Source organism: Monodelphis domestica, chromosome 2 (genome assembly GCF_027887165.1).
Source record: "Monodelphis domestica isolate mMonDom1 chromosome 2, mMonDom1.pri, whole genome shotgun sequence".
In the NCBI taxonomy this organism is placed as follows: domain Eukaryota; kingdom Metazoa; phylum Chordata; class Mammalia; order Didelphimorphia; family Didelphidae; genus Monodelphis; species Monodelphis domestica.
This window is the reverse complement of record NC_077228.1, coordinates 330,130,748-330,149,157: the sequence shown is the minus strand read 5'-3', so window position 1 is coordinate 330,149,157 and position 18,410 is coordinate 330,130,748. Positions and strand designations below refer to the sequence as shown.

Here is an 18,410-nt window from a genome sequence, read left to right as displayed (position 1 = left end):
GGATACTGGCCCATCCTATAGCACTTCATGTTTGACCTCATTCCAGTGAGAATCCACCCTGAGGGGAATCTCAGGTTTAACAATCCACTTCAGATGGGGACTAAACCCAAGGTGAAGCTGATTGACTCATTGGTGAAGTGGCAGCAAAGGAGGGTGTGATAAACTGGGAGAGGCTTCTGGAGACTAGAAGAGTCACTCTGCTTGGGCTTAATCCCCATCTGAAGTGGATTGTTAAATCTGAGATTCTCCTCAGGGTGGATTCTCACAGGAATGAGGTCAAACCTGAGGCTTTAACTATTAAGCTAAGTAAATTGGGGATCACTAAATCTTTCTAGGCTACAAGTTTGGGGGCTTCTAGATTCCACGTTAACAAGTCTCAGAGCAGAAAATTAGGTCTTAAGTAGCCATCTATAAAGAAAGGGGTTCCTCTTTACTTTCTATCCATTCATTAATTGACAATGTAAGCTGTTCTTATCTCTATACCAATATTTTTAGTAACCTGAAGCTTGATTTTATCTGTAAAAGAGATTAAGTAGACTTGAACTCTGATTAGTTAGAGATAAACATAAACTTAAATTAAAGCTGAGAGCCAAACCTCTAACAAAATGCCAAGCATTTTTCTCTTTGGGTGTTCTTAGCAAATATGATTGTATTTCAAACTTTTAAAGCAGCAGAGAATGAGACCATGTAAACCTAAGGACATTATACTGTCCTTTTGAAGAAAAAAAATTAAGCTCATTGTTATAATAGAATATGGCTACTTAAGTATCTAGAGACAAAGAGGGTAAAGTGGAGGCTGCACAGATAACTTGTAGTTAGGCAAATGCACCTTTCTGCCTCCCTCTGTAATGACAACCATAAGTGTTACAAGTCAATGAAGACAATAAGAACGTAGAGGAAGGAATAAATTTGAACAGTTATTATTTCACTTGTTCTATTCTATTTACATTTACAAAGAGTGAAACAAAAAGAGGAAGCAAACTCAAAGAGAATGCTTTCCAACAATAAAACATATAATAATGACAGTCAGACTCCTAATGAGAAAGAACTTAATTCAAATACCATCAATGACTCACACTGACAAAACTCTTAATTTCTCAAGTGTCCCAGGTAACTCTCAAAGACTTTGAATTGCAAGATAGTTGATCATCTGAATTTAAGAAGAGAAAGAAAGAGGCAGTCACAATGACAACAATTCTATCAGACCTATTGGTATCTTTTGCCCATCCTTCAGTAATCTCATCTGCATTCCTTTAGTGGCTCTGCCTTTACCTGGGCCAACATTTTAACACAAAGTACCTAAATCAATATGATCTGCAAACATAAATATACTTTCTTTAACTTACCCTAGTCAATTAAACGATAAATATTTTTTAGGTACCTACTATGTGCCAGGCATCATGTTAAATGCTGGTGAGAAAGAAAGGTAAAAAGCAATCCTTCCCCTCAAGAAACTCACAGTCTCACAGGGAGAGAGGATATAAAATAAACTAAATGGAAACAATCTACATATGGGATAAATGGAAAATAATCAAGTGCAAGTATTACAGGAGAAAGGGAAAGACTTCTTGTAGAAAGTCAGATTTTAGCTGAATCTTGAAATAAGCTATAGAAGTGAGGTAGTTGTGATAAACAGGAAAAGAATTCCAGGAATGGGGGCCAGCCAGCAAAAAGTCCAGTCAACTTTTTGTCAATTCTCCCCTCTACTCTACTTTGATTTCTCATATGCATAAATCACACTGTTGTCTGGTATAATTACATAGAACTCAAAGATTTTTAGAAACTCATAAATACAGAAGGCAAGTACCAGCCTCTCCAAACACTAGGTCTCTGGGTGCTACTATTGGAGACTAAATAATACTGATCTCATACAGTCTTAAATTTCTTAAGCTATTATTTTATTTCCTTTTTTTTGAAAGACACGTAGTTTAAAAGCATTAAGTACATCTTACTTGCTATATCATCTATCAACAGCTTATTCTCTAGAGATAGAAATGATTCTACATTTTATTTTCAATTTTCTCTAACCTATGGTCACTAGAGTTCTTCCACGTCATATTAAGAGCCTAGTACTTAGAATTTAGCCCTCTCTAGATTGTGCTAAAATATTTCTGACAAGGATGACTATATCTCTGCCTAAATTGTACAATAAAATTTGATTGCAAAAAACTGAAATGCTACATAAAGGTAAAACCTTTATGTAAGATTCACAGTACCACAATGAAGTAGAGGCATATGTCCTAACCATTTGACCTAGAGAACATCAAATAATTTTTCTTTTTTTTTAAATGAAGAGGTGGTGGAGAAAGGCTGGAAATAACTTCTCCTGGCTGTTACCAAAAACTCCTAATGAGAAGTGACAGGACTGGAACTTGCTGCAGTTACTCTTAGAAATGCCAAGAGACTTGGCCAGAAGGGACTGTGTTGGTCAGTGATTCACCACTGCCAAAATCCTTTCCTCATCTAATGGAAATCGATGTACCATGAATAAAATTACATGGCCACTTTAGTTCATTCACCATAATGCAATAATAACTAGCTAGAAGAAAAAAAAATCTTCTGAAATAGGCACTGCTAAATTTTTCTCTGTAACACCCTTCCACCAAAGATAATTAAAAAGCTGAGTGCATTCCTATAATTTTAAATAATATTGCCATCTATTATTATTATTTACAAAAGGTGTGCCATTAGAGAAAAAAAGGCAAGCTAGAATGACATGAAGGAAGAAAAGGATGTAAAGGAGAGCAGCACTAACTGGCCTGATGGCTAAAATAGGCATCTAACATTGAGTGTGGAGGGAGAAGTTTATATAACTCAATCTAGAGATGTTCTTTTAAAAATATTTTTGTCATGGTATCGAAGTAATCCTGAACTCTCAAAGTCTTTGTCAGAACCCAAGTTCCTGCCTATCCTCCCATGTTGCATAGAGGTGGTAAAGAGGAAAGAGCATAGGTTGGGGAATTAGGTGGACTAAAGTAAAAATCCCAGCTCTTCTGGGTGATCTCTGGGACCTTAGTAAAGTCACAGAAGTTCCAAAGGCCCAAATTATTTATCTATAAAATAAATAGTTTAGACTAAATAACCTTAGGCCTACATGTAAAAGGATCAATCTGAGTTAAGCTCAGAAAGGTTTATCACCAAAAGAAAAACATCTAGTGAAAAATTAATTTGGTGGAGGAGCAAAAAAGATCCATTTTTATTTAGGCATTTGGTGTTGCTAACTACATTGTTGTAGATTACTCTCACTAATAAAGGAATTTTAAGGAAGTGTTGAATTATTATTATTATTTAAAGGTGATAAAGAGGGGAACAGCATGATGAATAAGATGAAAAATTTCATCTTTTCATGTTCAGAAATTATCAAAATGTACCCCTAACCTAATGGCAAACATCCAATCAACCATGCCTTTACATAATTTTCAATGGCCTCATCACTTTCCAATAAATTCCAAAAGAATTTTGAGGCATAATAATTGACACGTGTGTGTCATACATATAGACATGCGTATGTCTATATATACACACAAATGTATGTTTTTATATACCGTTTGTAAAGTACTTTACATAAATCTCATGCAAATCTCTCAACAGTCCTGTGAACCTGTATAATTATTACCATCCACTCTACAGGTGAGGAAACTGAGACCAAGATAGGATAAATTACCCAATAGGATCACACACTTATTTGGCAGATCCAGGATTCAAAACAAGAACCTCTGACTCCAAATTTATTTTTCGTCTTTTGCCCATTTTCTGGAAACAGGTTTATTTACCACTCTCTAAACTCCACTTAAAAAGGTATTAAATCTGATATTTACAAGTTTATTTTTCCTTCCAACTCCCACCATGTGTCTGCCCTTTATTCTTCAATGTCTTCACAGAGCAGTTTTTAACCAAGTTCACTATGCACATTATTCCTTTTATATATGTTCGCACATTTATATAATACAGGTCCATATAATAAAACAATGCTAGCTAGCTCCACAAAATTTCTACTCTCAGCCTAATAAGATCTTGCCTAATCATCCTTCTGTTGCCCTAATATCCATATAAAGAAAACATGCCTCCTTAAAAAGTAATATGTTATACACATAAAAGGGCTATATTTCTGAACTTAAGGTTTTCTATGACTCCATAAGAAATGAACATCTTTTTTTCAGCTCACTCTGCGTAAACAGGCACATTAATGCAATGTAATGGAGCTGTGAGTTGGTCCTGCCATTCTGGAAAGTAATTTGTAAATATGCTCACAATATTGTACATACCCATTGAGTAAGCAATACCCTACTAGAACTACTCCTAAAGAGATCAAAAGAATAAGGAAAAGATACTGAGGTATCTAAAACATTTTTTTTTGTGAGAAACCAAAGAACTAGAGACTGGGGATTGGCTGGACAAACTATGGTAAGTAAAAGTGATAAAATATTTTTGGCTCCATAAGAAAGAACAAAAAAAGGTAAAGGTGGATTCAGAGAAAACAGGGAAAGCTTATGTGAAATGATGCTGAGGGAAATAGAGAGATATAGGAGAACAATTTTACAATAAGATTTGGTTTTTATAAAATTTAAAAGATAAGAATGCAATGAACAGCAATAATCCCAAAGTACCTAGTATAAAACATACTACCCACCTCCTAAGTGATGAACTCCAGATCTTAATGAAAAACACATTTTTATAATCTTCCTGTTATAATGAATACATAAATGTTTTACTGAGAAAAAGAACTTCACCTCTACTAACATCCAAGCTTTCCTCCATTTTTTTTTTCACATTAATACTAGTTATTTAAGGGAGTCACACTACCTCCTTAATCTACTATATCTTCCTAAACCTCTTTCCTCCAAGCTTTTTTACTTTACTCTTTAATCCAGTGTGTTTCATCACCCTGGTTCAAATTTATGTTCTTCCATCTGAAGCAGCTTCCTACTTCTTATCAACTGAGTTCTCTTATTCTACTCTGATTCACATAATGTTAGTACTAGAGAGAACTAACAAGACTGCCTATACAAACCTCATTTTATTCATGAGGAAGCTAAAATCAAAGCAGTAGAAGTGATTTTCAGGTGGTCTGTGAAAGTGGATGGGAAAAAGATTATATCTTTATTTTCATTAATCAACCCCTACATAAAATTTATTATTTCTTTCAATTATGAATTTTAACAAAATTCCAAAAAGGGGTCCCAAGACTTCACTAGTCTTTCAAGAGGATCTATGCCACAAAAATAGTTAAGACTTTCTTAGACTATTCTTGGGTTACTAACTAGTATGTGTTAAAAATAAGGCTTGGAATTAAGTCAAAGCACATTACAAATACCACCTCTCCTCCATGAGGTTTTTCATGACCTCTCCCCCACCCCTTGTATATGCTTTTACATAGAATTTCTATTAGTGCATTGTCTTAGAGAAAATATAAACTCCTTTTAGAAAGATTTTTTTTTTAATTCCCAGAAACTAGCATAGTCTTCACCACACAGTACATTACTGAGTACAAGGCTAACCTCATGTGGACATATAATAATAAATATGATGAAAGTAAAGTGTACTTCACTAAAACCTTCAAGCCACCTATAGAGTAGTATCAAACAAAAGCACTTATTAATTGCTCACTATGTGCCAAGCAAAGTGCTGGAAATATAAAGACACATATACAGGGTGTTCCAAAAATCTTAGAACAATGTTAAGCACTCCCTCTCTAGCAATTTCTCTCTCTCCATATATACACATAGAGATGTAATATATTTAATAGTAATTGCCACTTGAGTGATATAGTTATATATAATACATATTTGTGTATACATACTTGTACATATGTTTATATGTATATATCATTTCATACTGTGATATAAAAAGAATATCCCAAAAATCTTAATGCAACTTTAAGCTATATATGTCATATTTAATGTGAACATACTGAGTGTTCTCAAAGTCCTAGTGCAATTTTAAGCTTTAAAAGTTTATAAATAGCAATATTATATATAACAATTATAATACAGTTTACATGTGTGTATGCATATATACATAGTATATATAGCATAATAGTGTGTGTTTATTTGTACATACACAGATATACACAATTTGTCCTCGAATTCCCATTAGTTAGCATGGTGCCTCTGGCACTAGTCAGCAATTAAGAGGCTCTGACCTCAAAGAACTTACCAGAAACCTTCCAGACCCTGAACTGACTGTGGGGAACCCGCCCACAAATCAGAAGCCTCTCTATTCTATCTCTCTATCCAGGGTCTTCAGGATCAATTTGAGGGCTTCTGGGAGCCAGGAGAACGTGTCCCCCATGGTTCCCTACAGGTCGTGGATTCAATGACGCAGAGGGTCTTAGGGGTCAAGAATCTTAGATTTAGGGCTGGGAGGGCGCTCTAACCTAACACCTTCATTTTAACGGATAAGGAACGGGGGGAAGGGAGGGGGGGGGGTGCAAAGAGCAAAAGGTTTTCCCAAAGTCACAAAGATAGCATGAACTATCAGGGATTTGAATTTTTACTCTCTTCCTTCCAATTGTAGGAGTGAAGCCTAAAAATTAACTCAGTTGGAGACCATGATCCTGCTGAAAGGGGACCAGGTCCAGACAGCTACCCACCCACCTCAGACATCCCTCTTGCAGACTCGAGGGGGCGTACTGTATTGGGTCCACAGAGAGGCACAAACTGTGCCCGCATTGAGGCACTTGGGGAATGGAGGAAAGGGGGTTTGATGGGTTTGTTTGGTTTTTGTTTGTTTGTTTGTTTACTCCTCACCTACCTCCTCAGTATTTGTAGAAGCTTGCAGAAGTCCTTAAGAATGGAAAACAAAAGCTCCTTCCCGAGGCTGGGTTAAGAGTCAGAAGAGACCAGAGGCAGATGGGTAAGGAAAGGAAGCCCCTACAGGGAAATGGGAGTCTGGGGCATATGCTTCCCCTTACCTTGCACCAACGAAGAGACTCGCTAACTACAACTCCCAAGCTGCCCCAGGAATCACCTTCTACTGATTGGATGATCATTCTGAAAGAGCGCTATATTTACCAATCAACGGAGAAGCTTTCCATACTCGGACCACAAGAACCAATGGCAGGAGAGACATGCCTCGGTATTTCTAATTGTGCTCCTTCTCTCAAGAGCCTCAGCTGAGGTGCTTAAGTTGTCTTGTTCAGGTGCCAGAATTCTGTAATTTAAACGCTGGAGTGTTTTTTTGGAAGTAACTACTCAAGCTTATCTTGGGCTTTCCATTTTGCATGAGCTTGAGCTCCTTGGACACACCAGCTCCAGCTTGTAAACACACAGGAAGAACTTATTAATGATATTCAAGGGCCAACACACCTCTGTTAGCCAATGGAAGATATTAAGACATGGAACACCTGGATTACAAATTAATTGGACTATAACTTTAGAATTGAATGGGGCTTTAGGTAAGGACATGACTTTCAACTCCAAATTTTACAGATGAAAGTACTGAGGCCCAGAGAGCAAATGACTTGCCCAATGACTCATAGGTAGTAAAATAATAGATCCAAAAACTGAATTCTACTGTTCTGATTCCCACACCACAGCTCTTTCCACTACAACTAGGTTTAATAAGGGCATCTGATTTCTCTCCCCTTCCCAGCTTTCCCAGTGTTCCTATCTTTTGGAATGAACACCTGACACATTCTAGACACCAGTTTGTCTTGTACTCTCTCTCTTTTTCTCTCTCCTGATTGGCAGCTCTTGAGAATACTTTGTTCTCTTCAGCACCCCTTGCACATTACTAGGCACTTGGGAAAACCTAGCACAATCCTGAGTACATATAAACCTTCAATAAGTACCTCAGGTAAATTAAACTGATAACAGATGTTTCTAAAAAGAGCTCCTTTCATGCTTTAATAACTAAGTGGATTTTATTTTTAATTAGAAGCATGGGATAGGATCCTCAAAGAATCTCTTTCTTTTAAATGTTAAACAGTGCCCGTTCAGTCTCTTTTTGACCACCAATAAGATTTTGTAATTTTATTCCTATTTGATTCATAAACCATTTCCTTACAGATAGTGAAAAAAAAAAGATCTTTCTGACTAATATCACAAATCTTGCCATAAGAATTGTCACAAATTTCAAATGAGAACTTGAACTAATACATTTTCACAGTACTTGCTAATCTAATTTTATAAACTTTATTTTTCCATTTACAGACTGTATTTCAAGAAATTTAGAGACCTGCCATCACTGTATAATGAAGATGATATAGTATTTAAAGGTATGGCTGTGAATAAACTCACTAGGCTGTTTGAATTTTTTCTTGGTTTCATATAGTATTCCAGAAAGGGACCTAGAGTAGCTTCAGTCTATGCAGATTATCACAAACTGTCTTATTCTCCACAGAGACAAGTAGAGAAATCAATAAGACCTGAGAGATTATCTAATATAACATTCTTATTTTAAAGGTGAGGAAAATCATTCCCAAAGAAAGATAAATTGCCTAAGTTGAGATAAAAAAAAATAATGGTTGAGCCCAGGTATCCTGATTGCCATTTTAGATATGTTTACCTTATTCTAGTCTGAGCTCTGATACTAGTTAGGGCAAGCTCTTTCACCTATTGACCTCATTTTTTTACTTGAAAAATGAAGTTATTAAAGTAGATGCATTCTAAGGAACTTTCCAACTCTGAAGTTTTATATTATAAAATTTTAGAGCTAGAAGGTACCTTAGTAGTTACCAAGTCTAAACCCCTCATTTTACAAATAATCCATTTAATCTATTGTTCTTTTCGTTAGGTTAGGATGCATTTTCACATATAGGTAAGGAAAAAAGTTGTGACTAATGCTACTATTTGTGCCAAGAGATAATGAGTGGAAACTGATATTATATAGGGAAAATATATCTAATGGATTCAGTGGATGAGAATCCCATAAAATGAGAAAGTAAGGATGCTTTACAATTGCATCTTTTGAGAGAACTCTTACATTAATAAGATGAAGAATCACTAAATTATATGGCAAATTCAATCATCTTTGTTCATTTTGGTGCCTTTTAGAAAATATTGAAAAAATTTGGTGCCTTTTAGAAAATATTGAAAAAATAGAAAAATGGCTATACACACATGCATATACTGAAGGACTTCTAAGGATCCATACATATACACTGAACTAAATTCTAGGTGTCTTAAGACAAAATATTGAAGCAAATGTGGAAAAGTTCAAAATTCAGAAGGCTAAAGATATTCTCATTGATTTCATTTTAGAGTTAAGTTGAAATGTAAAATAGGAATCACATACATTTGCCCAGAGGATGAGAAAAAAATCCAAATCAATGCCAAAAAGAAAATAATTTATTTCAGCTTATATTAAAACATATACCCCCAGCTAAAAAGGGAAGAAATTCAGAATTATTGGTTAGTTTTAGATGAACTTAAAAAAGTCTACAAAGCATAATCAGGATCATGAAATGAAACATTACTATGTAAGCTATAGCCTACAATGCTTTATCCTGGGTTTGTATTGCCAAGGTCTAACTTTGGGGCAACCTCCTAAAATCATAATTCTTTGGCCTATGGTTCTCTCACCAAAGTTACCACTGGAAATTCTCTAAATAGCAAAAAACTTGTGTTTAGATCTCCATATATAATGGCAAGAAGGGCCCCAAGCTCCTATAAAAGCATTCAAGATCAGAATATATATTGATTAAAAAGACAACTTTTATTTCAACAAAATTTTCTGCAGAAAACACATGAAAACTTTTCACAGTAATTTGTAAACAATAAAATTCCTCTTTCTATCTAGGGACCACATTCCATTTGGGACCTTCTGCAATGCTTTAGATTCATAGTACAATTCTATTGTTTAGTCTCCCCAGAAAGGTAACAAGCTTGAGATCCCAACACAGACTATCTCCTAATTAAATCTATATATTCAAGTAATTTACAGGGAGAACAAAGGAAAAAGTCCTCGTATCTTGCTCCTTCATAGCTTGGTTTATTTCCTTTTTGCTCTACCAACCCTGGAAACCATGCCAGTTGAAGCTCTGGTGCAATGTAGTTTCTTAAAATTTTTGAGTTCTTACTATTTTCATCCCAAAGTCATAAGATAAAGTTTTTTTTTTCTCATTTGTGCTTTTTGTTTTATTTTGTTTTTATGACTGGAAAACTCCAGGGCAATTTTAAAATTATAAAGTTCAGCCATTCTTAAAAACACACTAATATATTTCTTCATACTGATATTAACGCTAAAAGAACTTAATAAATAATCAGTCATATGTATGGTTAATTAATATAGCTAACACAAAATATTGTAGTACAATTGGGAAAACAAAATTTATAACATTCCCTTTTATTCAAACATGTTTATGAAAATTTATATGAATGTAATTATTATAAATAGAATTATATTTTGTGTACATGGGAAACTAGCTATTTAAAAGAACACTGTAGAGACCCCACTTATAAAATGATGACATAGTCATCCTGTAATTTGTTATATAAATTCATCCTTTTAGTATATTATCTCCAGATAATGAAGCACATCAGTCTTAAGTTACGTTTTTCACAAAGAATTTCATAAATCCAAAGACTATAGACATAGAAAACAAATAATTAAGCCAAAAATTATATAAACAATATAGAATATAGAGAAAATATTATAAAAGGAAGAAAACTGCTGACAAGTTACTAAATAAAAAGGGTACGCTAGAAAGAACAGGATAACCCTGAGCAATATTCATTCAACAGACATGGACTCAAGGTCTTTAACCTTTCTGCTTGTCTTCCTATAACAACCAATTTATCAAAATAATTAATGTTATTGATCCTATTTATGACTACTTAATATGTCTAGCATATCATAGCACTAATTGGGTAACCAAAATTTACAACTGTTTTATCCAAATAACATGTTTATGAAAAGTTATATCAATTTATCAAAATAATTTCTTTATTTGTAGATCCAGGAACTGAACAAAATATTACGGATAAGGTATGTTGTGGAAAGAGCACAGTGAGACTATCAATTCACCATTCCTGGGAACTATTTCTCTTAAGGTAGTCCAAGATTATATTAGTTTTTTTGACTGCCATACCATTGTTGACACATAATAAGTACCTATTTGTAACCCAAGTTTAAGACTGTATTTATCTCTATTAGAATTCTATCTTCTTAAATTTAGGCAAATGCTACATAGCCTATAAAAAACATTTTGGACCCTGACTCTTATCATCTAGTTTGTTATCTATCCTTCTCAGCTTTGTGTCATTGCAAAGTTGATAATTATTCTGTCTATCCAAATTTTATGGATGTTTATCCAAATTATTGATAAAAGTATTTAATAGTACAAGATCAAGCCCAGAACTCTGGGATATTCCACCAGAGACTTCCTGTCAATGTACCATTAATAACTCCTCTTTGAGTCTCACTACCCAACCAGTTTATTGCCTATTCCACATCTCTCTACCTTTTCCACAATAAATGTATGACACATTTCATCAAAAGTATTGCTAAAATCTAATTAAACTAATCCACAGAATTGCTCTCATCTACTAGTTTAGTAATCCTATTTTAGTAATCCTATTAAAAAAGGAAATTATTTTATTCTGGCATAACCTATTCTTAATGAATCCATGCTTACACTTTGTAAGTTCTGTTATTATTAAAATTATTTTGAGAGACTGATTTTTTTGAGTAAGAATATCATTTTATTGATTAGACTAGCATTTTAAACAATAAAGTGACAGGTCATTGGCCCTCTTGGAAGGGCCTTAAAGGGCCTTGGAAGACCTTAAAGCAGATCTATAAATAGAGTTTTAGGACCTCATTATTCAGCACCTTCCTTGAACATCCCATAAATTCTCTAATTAGTAAATAGCTAATTAGGAGGTAGTTCATCATATCTTTAGCCCCCTCCTCAAATCAACACTTAATGTTAACATTGTTGTCACAACTGTCACTTAAGCAGGAAAAGAATCATTGTAAAACATTCTTTTGTTAGCCCAGCTTTGTGAAAGAACACTTTCTTAAGAACAAAAAAAAATGCAAAAATCTGTAAACTTGATGGTACCTGAGATCCAAAACTTAAACTCAGTAATTCTTGCTAATATATAGAATTTGGGGCTTTTCTAATCCAGGGACCTGAAATAAAAATTAATACAGTAAAAGTTAAAATTAAATCTCAATAATAAAAATATTATATTTTAAGATATGTATTAATGATAATTAGAAATAAAGGAATAAAGAAGATACAAAATAAAGACCACGTGTGCACCGCTGATCAGCCAGTTCAAACACTTGCCTTACCACCACCAAGCTTGGGCCTGGAAGTAAAGAGGTGGGACCTTCCATGTCCCCACCTAATATCCCCTATCTACAGGAAGTATGTAATGACAGGAAGTCAGTGGGCTCCTAGGAAATGTAATTTTTTTTTTAGGGTAACAGATTTTCAATTATATAATACCATATATGAAAACTAAATTCTCACTTTTCTTTCTAAATGTTCAACCTTCTCTTTGCTGATCTATTCTAAGTTTTTCCAATCGAAATGGAGTCTAGTGTGCTAGTTTCTGTTATCTTCTGATGTAATTTTGCTCTGCATCAAGGTAACCCTGGGGATTCAGATACTTTCTCAAGATTCAATTAGCTACTGAACTCATGAATTATGTGAAGATTTTTAGAACTGTTTGGAGAGAGACTGTAGAAGAAAAAGAAGAAAGCAATAACCCAAAGGCAGAAGACTGGGTAGGCTCCATCTTGAAGCCATGCAGAATTTGTAAGAGTTAAGCACTTGGGAATTTTGAAGAGTTAAGCACTTTAGATAGAATTTTCCATTTTCTGCTTTCCTCTTCAAAAGACTCTGAAAGAAGCAGCTGTTGCTAGAAGAGAGGTGGCTTTTATAGTTAACAATGCAGCTGAGATAGGGGGAAAATGTAGCAGTCCAGCCCATAGGTATTGTGGAGAGACAAGGATTGTGAGTGAGCACATGGCTATTCTGCGCATGGCAATGAACTCTATTCCCAGCGTGGCTGAAGTTAGGGCACGAAACCTTGCTTCCCTTTGTCTCACTCACCTGAGGATAATAACCCCACCTTCACCTTGTCATAATTTGCAATTATCCAATGGCAATACACTATGTAACTCATCTATATGTATTGAGGCATCATGTAACTTATCAATATGTATTGAGTTCATTTGCGTATCAAAGAGAATAAAAGGAAGGAAAACAGCCAGCTCAGTCCACTTCGAGGACATAGACAGGTTTGCCCTACAGACTAACTTCTCCCCTTTCTCTCTCCTCTTTTTCTTTCCTGAGGCCTGGCCCTTTGGTCAGGTCTCTCTCTCTGTCTCTCTCTCTTTTCCTATGCTAATACCTAGCATTGTCTAACTCTTTCAGTCTCTAATTTCTCTCCCTACTGAGCTAGTATTATCCTCTGACCAGTGCAGTGTTGAATTGGGATCACTGAATGGGAATAGCCTTAAAAGTAATGTCCAGTGGTCGGAGCATGGCTGTGGCTCCCGAATATTAATAATAATTGATTACTGACTCATTATTCATATCTCAAAGGTCGGCTCTTTCACGCCCTTCGCAGGATTCAAAATCTTCTATCCTGTTTCTATTTTCCTACCATAAAGCTTCTCGCTGGCCGGGAGGCTTTAGAGAATGATTGTGATCACTAAGCTCTGAACCTAGTAGACCAGGTTTAATAAGACTGCTCTAATTGACTAAAAGAAAAATTCCTCCTTTAATAGCAGAAGGCAGTTGCCTGTAACTGTAACACTCCTCCAGAGTTTGTGCTTCTCATCTCTGTGACTGGAAGAAATTAATTCATAAAAGCCATTCCTTCATCAATTGACTTACCACTCAATATACATATTTTGCAATTCACTTCCTCCCCATTCACATTATTTCTATTTCTTTGCCATTATTCCAAGGTTATAAAATATGTTTTGTTATTATCCCTGCTATTATTTGAATGTTATTCCAAGAATTAAAGAATGGATGTAGGTACAGTTATGGAGTCTTTAGAAAGTGGAAGAAAGAGATCTTCCCTAAGGAATTAATAACCTACTAGCCTCTAGTCTACCCACTAGAACATTTTTAAACCTTTCATCTCTACTCATCCGACCATAACTCTAGTTCAGGGCTTCATTGCCTCTCATCTGGTCTATTACAATAGCTTCATATGCTTAGTCTTTTCTCACTCCAACCCATCCTGAATATATCTGCCAAAGTGATTTTCCTAAAGTGTCAGTCTAACTATGGAAATTCCAGTGGTTCCATATTTCTTTAAGTATCAAATAGAAACTCCTCTGTTTGACACATATCTTTTCAGAACTTGACCCTTTTTTTTTTTTGCAGTATTCCTCTCCACAAAAAGTCTAGCCAGTTTGGCCTTGTCATTCTGCTCACATTACCCTCCATTTTCCATTCCCGTCTTTGTTCTTTTTGCCCTCTTTCCTCATCTCTGTCTCTTAAAATCCTCATTTCATTTAAGATTGAAATCAAAGTGCCACTTTCTCCAGGAGCCTTTTTCCAATCCCCACAACTTCGATTGCATTCCTCTTTGAGGATGCATTTTAACTACTCTTTATTTTATATTGGATATATTGATTTATATATGTTGTCTCATCTATCAAAATGTAAATTTTGATTGCATTTGAGGATAATGACTGCTTACTCTCAACAAGGTAGGGACGTTTATTGCTTCTTTGTAGCCATATAATTTAATGCAATGCAAGAAACATAGTAAGTGCTTAATATATGCTTTTTCATTGATTGATAAAAGAGAATTTGATGTTAACTTACTTTTTCTTCAGCCATTTCTAAAGGTTAATCCTTGGCAGGGAAAAATGAAGCAAACTTAGTAATACATTAGCAGTTCTGTCTCTCCAGTGATATCAGTTTATAGACTTCCATCAACTCTAAGCAAAGATCTTTTCCTTTGTCACCCAATATAGCTAAGAAAATGAAAACTGAAGATTCCCTCTCCCCCCATGTATTTGTGGTCAACTTCCCATTTTTATTCTTCATTGAATTTTTTTTCCACTCTGTCTTCAGGATTTCATTCTTGAAGTATCTCCCAATCCTCCCTGGGCTAACTTCTGAAACATTTTAGTTTATGGGATTCTATTTTTTTTTTCTAAAGCTTTAAAATCTGCTTTCCCAAAATCAAGGATACATGTAAGAATATGCTTGCATTTCCTTTATTCTATCACAACTCTGAGGAGAGAATGATCACTTCCTCTCTCACTACAAGATTCTTTTCATGTCTACCCCAACAATATGTTTGCTGACACTTTGGGAACTTTTTAATATATAAAATAAAATTGTTGAAATAGGTCACCATGTGATCCATTCTAACTCTTAAAATTCTTCAAAGGAAGTAAAAACTAATACTAGAAACCAATTTAGTCATGTTAACAATATAGGTATGGTTTAGGAGGAGAGGAGGTTTCCATTGACATTTTGAGATGATTTCTGTCCATATCAAAGAACAACATGGAGGTGCTTCAATTGTTCTAGGTGATAGATGTCGTTCTGACTCTGGATCATAGAATTATCAAGTTAAGTCTGGAAGTGCACTAAGAGGTCACCCCACTCACCCCATTCCATTTTACAGATGAAGAAATTGATGCCTAGGGATATTATGTGATTTTCCCGAGGTCATATAAGTAGCAGACCTCAGGGATGTATTAAAAAATGCATTTATTAAATGCTATTATGCTCCAGGGGCATAAATGCAAAACTGAAACAGACTCTGCTCTTAAGAAGTTCTTAAGAAGACTTCTTTAAGAAGTCTAATGGGGAGACAACACAAAAAGAAGAGTGCTAGGTAAGATAGGAAGTTTTTGTCTATAATGAAAAAATCCCCAGGGTAGAGCAAAAAGAAAAATATCTAGGGTGCATGGTTGAAGACTGGCTTACTGGAATTGTATTCAGGACAGATCATTCCCCAGGGCAAATTTTCATAGCAAAGTGGATTAACTCCTCCAGAGAAAGAGTATATAATCTATGGAAGTCTGGTCTAGAGGATTCTTTTCCCCATGAAGATGTGGATGGGCAATAGCTGGGCTTATGCTAAGATTTTGGGATGAATGGGAAGCATTTTGAATGTCACAAGTATGAGAAGTGAGTTAAAATATGTATAAAAATGTACAGTACTAAAAGTAAAATCGATACCAGTGGTCCATGGGAATGAAATGAATGAACAAACTGACTTATTGGAAAAAATATTAAGAGACCAAATACTTGTGATTTAATTAACAAAGGAGCATGATAGCATGTATACTCATTAACCTAAAACAAGGAGAGTATAATGAGGATTGGGAATGAGGGTAGATACATTAAATGGGGAAAAAATAACTGCTGAAAAAGTTATAACATTTCACACATTGCAGAAGGGAAATTCCCAAGGGAACTATAGAATCTCTATCCTCTGAGTAATATAAACTCAACTATATACATACTGCAGAGAGAAATCCTGATGGTCTAAAAATAGATCAGAAAGGTAATTATTGGAATGATTTAGGGAAAAAAATCCTTTCTACCTACGTTTTTTTTTAATATAGTCCTCTTCTCCTTGTCTCTTGCCATAATCCTATGTGACTTTAATATTCTTAGTCACCCTCTTAACTCTCTGGTCCCTTGGTCTCTAAGTTCCACTGCTTTCAGCCACTAACCTCAAGGAAGAGTATGAGTTGTCTAGTCTTATAGATTCCACCACCACAATATCTCTCACATCCATTCCTTTCTCTCCACAAATGGGACCATCTTAGTTGCAGCTTTCATTACCTTTCATCTGTATTATTAGCCTTCCAATCAATCTCTCTGCATCAAGTTCTATACAAATCCATCCTCCACACAGCTCCCAAAGTAACATTTCTAAAGCACACTCTGACCTTTACAGTCTCCTGTCTATATTCCTTCAATGACTTCCCTATTACTTCTTATCAAATCAAAATTCATCTAGCTTTTAAAACCATCCTACCTTATTCAATCATTCAATCAGTAAGCATTTATTAAGTACCTACTATATACCAGGCTCTGTGTTAAGAGTTGGGCATAAAAAGAAAGGCAAAAGACAGTCCTTGATTTCAAGAATCACCCCCCCCCCCTTATATATTCTGTGGTCCAGTCAAATTGGACTTTTTGCTGTTATTTATAAATAGCATTTCCTGTTTCTATGACTTTGCATACACTACAATCTTACCTGTGCTACTAAGAATTATTTCTTTTCTTTAAAACCGAACTTAAACCCTGCCTCCTCCAAAGTCTTTCCTTATCTCTCCCTACTTTCCCCTCCCCTTTCAACCCCAAGCCTTACTAAAAAATAATGACTGAATCACATTGATTTTTTTCATACTGACAATGTGAGCATGTTGTTTCACCCAACTGGATGTAACCTTCTTATTTAAATTTTGCCTTTGTATCTACAGTGCATAGCATAATGCCTGTCATGAAACCAGTATTCAATTAAATCTTGTGGATTGTCGGACCATTTGGAATTATTCCAGCTGCAATATCTCTGGACTGAAGCCCTCCCCTATGATAACTCCTATCCTTCTATCTCTCCCATAATCCTGCTGTACCTAAATAAATGTTTAATGACTGACTGGGTGACTATACCAATTTTCACTCTCACCATTATTTTCTGTCCTCCAGTACTCTGTGTTTCAAGTCCATTGTCCTTCTTGCTCTGTTTCCTTTCCTTTCCCCTCTTTTGACCTCTGCCTTCCTTCAGACATTTTGATAATATTCTTCTCTTTTCTCTTAGATCCCTACTCCTTTAGACCTTCTGTAAGTCTCCGCCTACTTAGCCTCAAGTACGGATTGTATACACACATATGCATACACACACACACATACACACACACACACACACTCACTACCATTTCTGAGTTCTGGAATTCTTTCTGTATTTCTTCCCCTGAGTAGCAGAATAGTGTTTAAAGAAGTTATGAAATTCTGCTGTGTCCACTAAAGAACTATGCTTGTTATTTTATCATAAGAGTCCTGTCTGACTCTTTGTGCCCCCATTTTGGGGTTTTCTTGGTAATGATATTAGTAAAACTATTTTTTGCCATTTCCTTCCACTGATTTTACAGGTGAAATATTGAAATCAGACTTAAGCGACTTGCCCAAGGTCCCATTAGTAGTAAATGTCTGAGGTTGGATTTGAACTCCTAAAGTTGAAACTTTCTGACTTGAAGTCCAGTGTTCTATTTACTTTGCTACCTAACTGCCTAGCCCTCTAGCTTTATTTTTCTATCTTTATTCTACCTCTTACCTTACTGAGAGGGCTGAAATAATCAGAAATGGGTTCCTTCCTCTCCCTCCTCCAAACCTCATAAGCTCTGTGTGTGAGTGTGGGTGTCTGTGTTTTCTGACCCTCTCCTCCTGGCCTCTTGTCTCAGGATAAAAATGATCCTACCTTTGCCAACAGAGGCCCCGCCTCCTGAGTTCTCGATTC

At 35.4% G+C, this 18,410-nt stretch overlaps 1 protein-coding gene and 1 long non-coding RNA gene across 3 annotated transcripts in view; one reads left to right on the top strand and one right to left on the bottom strand.

Annotated features, from left to right (window-relative positions):
- Window positions 1-7,043, bottom strand: part of MEI4 (meiotic double-stranded break formation protein 4) — a 343,130-nt gene extending 336,087 nt beyond the window's left edge. Inside the window, exon 1 of one of the 2 annotated variants that reach the window (XM_056818515.1) lies at window positions 6,754-7,043. The gene's annotated coding sequence lies outside the window, so the exon portion shown is untranslated. The remainder of the gene's footprint in view (window positions 1-6,753) is intronic. The other variant, XM_007484229.3, reaches the window with a different exon arrangement.
- On the top strand, window positions 6,450-11,540 carry LOC103092575 (uncharacterized). Its single transcript, XR_462663.3, has 3 exons — window positions 6,450-7,396; window positions 8,154-8,218; window positions 10,898-11,540. It is a non-coding gene; the product is annotated as an uncharacterized LOC103092575 (long non-coding RNA).
- Window positions 11,541-18,410: the final 6,870 nt, after the last annotated feature.